Source organism: Podarcis pityusensis (assembly GCF_964106645.2).
Source record: "Podarcis pityusensis genome assembly, chromosome: 5".
Classification (NCBI taxonomy): domain Eukaryota; kingdom Metazoa; phylum Chordata; class Lepidosauria; order Squamata; family Lacertidae; genus Podarcis; species Podarcis pityusensis.
In genome coordinates, this window is record NC_138032.1 from 55,846,263 (window position 1) to 55,850,842 (window position 4,580).

A 4,580-nucleotide genomic window follows, 5' to 3' on the forward strand; every position below is an offset into this window, starting at 1 on the left:
TTCCCCATATTCTGTTATTCAAATTACCTTAATTTATTTAACCTTATCTTACCCCAAAATACCTTAAAGCTTAAATCTTAGTTTTCAAATATACATAGCTCCTGATATCATTTCTGCTAGAGTCATATAGTTTCATTCCCACATTTTCCCTAATATTCATTAAGCTAATTCTAAATAAAAAGTTTCCTTTATAAGTTTTCTTCCAATCGTCATCCAGCGTCTCTTCTTCCTGGTCTCGGATCATGTAAGTCCTTACTATCCATTCCATCTAGTCCATCAACCTGGAAGCCTTATGTCCGAGGCCCTTAAGTCTCTTCCATGTCCCTTCTGCAGTTCTTCTTCTTCTTGTTTATATTTGCCCTTTTCCTTGTCTTTTGTTGGTCTCTTTCTTCATTTCTTTCCTTTCTCATTGAGGAGTAGGTCTCTGGGGGATTCCAACCCAAAATTGTCTCCATTTCCCTTCATCCAGCCCGCCCATTCCCCACAGTCCCACTCCCCACAGTCCTCGATATAATCCAAAAAGTATTTAATATCATATTTCAAGGTCTCTCCAAAGTTAGGAACCTCCTCATCTCCAAACTCCCCCTGGCCCACTTCAAATTCAATCTTCAATGACAATGGCTTATGCTCCTGTAGGGCCTCGGGTCTCTCCATTTGAATTATTTGAGGTGCAACCGCATCTTCCTTCATCATCATCTGCACTTGCCCAGTCAGTAGAGAATCATAGGTTGGTCCCTGGATGATTTCTGTATCAATGTTCCCTGTTTGTCCACAGTTATTAACCACAACAGTCAAATCCATTTTCTCATTCATCAAGTCCATCTTCTCGTGCATCTGTTCCAGCAAGGCATTTGTTTTGCATAAAGCAAGCACCCAGTCTTCCTCCCAGCTCATCTTTGGTCAAGGTCAGAAAAGACTGTTCCCACGATCTTAATCTCACAGATGTTGGATCCTCAAGTATACTGCAGCAACAATTTAACAAGCTCCCTCTAGAGGAGACAATTTCTCTTTGTATCCATTTTTTTTAAAAAAGGCAAAGGAAAGTTACTTTCATTTTCCAGATATTTCAGATGTTTTTCAGATATTTTGTTTCTTTAAAATGCAAAAGGCAACATTAGAATCAACTTGTCTCTCTTCATTAGCTATCTGTCAAAGTATTCCATTCACAGTCAATGAGCCACTCCAACAGTTTCTGTCTCTGACACCCCGTTCCCAGGTTAGAGACGGTGGAAACTTATCCTTCTTCACTCCCTCTCCTGCTTGGGTTAAACAGAGTCCCCCCCCCCCTTTTCTCCTGCTTCCAAGGGGGGTTTCAGTGATTCTGAATGAAGGAAATTTAGGCTTTTTTGACAGCTTTCCCGGCTTTAGCTTACAAAATTTTTGCTTTAGACTATATACAAAAAGCTGAAGGCAGACTTCCTGTTTGCACCTTCCCGCTTCAATACCAAATTAAGCAATTTCTTGATCCAATTTTCCGTTTCTACTCACGGGTACTTGTTTTAAGTCCAATTGTCCACAGGAAAAAGTCAGCGCTCTCTGGCAATGGCTGTGCGGAAAGCCAGCATATTTTTGGAATCATCACAACTATCTTTATTTTTAATTGTGATTTTCATTAGGGTCCAATAGCTATTCTTCATGGGACTTCTTTTTCTTTCAAAAGCATTGCATTCAACCTCACTGAATGAACTCATTTGTCAAGAATTAGAGTAGCAAGAGGTTTTCTTAACTGATTGGCATTGAAGGAAGTGGCTTGTTCTGCAGCCACAATACTGAGAAGTATTGCAACAGTACTATAAAAAGAATAAGGATGTTGCAAAGTTCAATCTAAGGGCCTTAGTCCTTTGTGTCCGAAGGAGTGTAGTCAGCTAGATTTCTAAGAAACAGGACCCACGGTGACAAAATTTCCATGAAGTGCTAAACATGGAAGTGCTAAACTTGTGTATTTTTATGACTTATGAATAAACCATATACAATTCAGGTGGATATGTACAGGTTTCAGAGAGACAAAGTAGAGGGCAAGATATTACGATTGTGTCAGATCACTTCCTCTGTACAGTGGTTGACTTGCAGCCAAAATCATTGTTTTGCCATGCATGTTCTCAGATTCCCAGGCTATGTAGTAACCAATGTTCTCATAGAACCAGAGATTTTCCAAGTTACTGGTGCAATTCAGCTGAAAGCCAGGGTGACCAGAGAAGGAGGAGAAGGAATCTTTTCTAGCTGCTGTTGTATAGGCAGAGTTTAAGGAGCTGTTGAGTTCCCCATCTCCTGCATAAAATGTTTCACTTGCTCATATGGTATTTTTCTGTGGCACAGTGTTGAAGGACCAGCTAGATCAGCCTGCCCATGAAGGTTTCTTATAAATCCAGTGGGATCCTGAATGCCTTTGAGGAGTTTCCATTTGGCACGGCAGGTACTGCTGATGATATTCAATCAGTTCTGGCTGGAACTGCATTCCCTGTGAAGGAACAGGTTCTCAACTTGAGGATATTCTTCTATACATAAGATATACATACAGATTAAACATAAGGTGTCAGACACATTTGCCTGCTCTCATCAATCTCTTTTATTTTATCTGGTTGTCCTCATGTTCAGGCTCTCACAACTTAAGTTTGCTAGAGTGTTTTGAAGATGACAATATTAAAAGACTAAGATACAAACAGAAGACGGCATACATGCAATTTGCCTGTCCCAGTACAGTGACTCTTTTTAGCTGTTCAGTAATTATGGCTTGCAATGTTGCATGGGTGGTGTTCCAATCAAAGATGACATGACACTTTGACACTGATACTAGCTTACTATCTGTTTAAGTTATCATATTAGTCCTCCTCACTTGTCTCTGCCAAGAAACATGCATAGTGCTCTGTTACCAGCAATGCTTCCTCCCTTCCGTGCAAATGTTAACATAGCTGTGCCTGGAACCTTTCAGAAACAATTTCCCACCCCATAAGTGAAATGCATCACTTGCTTCCATCAGTAATCATGTATTGAATGTGCTATAATCACAGTGCCATGCTTTCTTTGCACATTATTGCAACACCCATTATCTAAACTTCAATTAATTTTCATGCAACTGAATAGTTTCTTCTTTATGTTAATGCTATTGGATTATATTTTTTATTAAATAAATAAAAAGAAAGATATATTTTAAAAGAAACTTCAAATAACTTTTTTTAAGGTACCTAAAATGCATTATATACCATCCTGGTAAACTACAGTCAGTTTCAAACTGCATGAGCCGATCTCCATTATTTATTTATTTATTTAGTAAGTAAGTAAGTAAGTAAGTAAGTAAGTAAGTAAGTACTGCCCAGACCACTCTTTACCAAATAGTCACAGGGCAGTTTACAAATTGAAATCATAAATACATAACATAAAACTTCTTTTTAAATTGGCAGAGCCCATCGGTGGGACCACGGGTTAGGCACCTGCCTTGGTTGATATGGAAGGAAGCACTTCTCCAAGTACCTCCAAGCACTACTGGTCCAGTATTGTCATTGCTGCCTACCTCAACCTGGCACCCACGCTATGTTTTGGCCTACAATTCCCATCAGCCCCAGCCAGCATGACCAATCTACAGGGATGATGGGAGTTGTAATCCCAAACATCAGGAGAATAGCAGGCTTGGGAAGACAGGTATACTCCGACCAACAGCAGGTTGCCAGGGGATTTCCCACCTCTGCTACTTCAGACCCATTCAGTTGCAGATGCCAGACACCGGATGGAATTCAACAAAGCACTAAGGGGAGTGTTCCATCAGTGCAAACATTACTGTTTGCCCAGTGGAATAATCTCCCCTATCCTCCTCCTGCACATTGTTCTAGGAGTTCTCTAGGCCATCCAGAGTGGATTTGTGGGAGGTGCAGGAGTCCTTGTGCTGGCTTCTGCCACAGGAGTAGAAAAGCTGAATCTAGCCTTCTGAGCATTGCATCTTCTCTATTAAAAACATAGCTCTCCACTCCAGCAAAGGTGAAGCAGTCTCTCCTCCTTGTTATCTGGTCACACTGGTAGCCACCATCTCAAGCCCTCAAAGTAAATGAGGCTGATAAGCCATTAAACTTCTGTGCTTAGTATCTTGCTTGCTGTATTTTTTGTGAAGAAAGCAGAGCCAAGAAAACTTCATACACTTATGGTGAAGCTCTCATCTGCCCTATAATTTTAAATGTTTGTAAATTCTAATGGGTTGCCTCTTTTTAGAAGTACTGTGTACCCGGACTGTATGTACAGAAATACACTGGATGGTGTCTGTTTATGCAGTTTAATTAATACCTTATAACATTTGCTGTGAACTTTAGTGATATGCTTCTCAGGTCTCTAAGAAACTGTTCAGGGACATCTAAAGAATTTGCTGACATAAAAATTGCAAAGAATCTGTTAATTGTCATCATACTGAAAACCTGATATTAGGGGTTGTGCTAGGATGCTTGGGGTGGGGGTGGGGAAGTTGGATGTTGCCATTTGTAAAATGGCTCGAATTTTTAGCCCTCTTTTCATCACAATCCCAGGGTGAGGTACAATAAAATAGAATTGAAGCTACACAGCTCAATAATAATTCATAAAATCTGGAGCAGGTCAAAGCA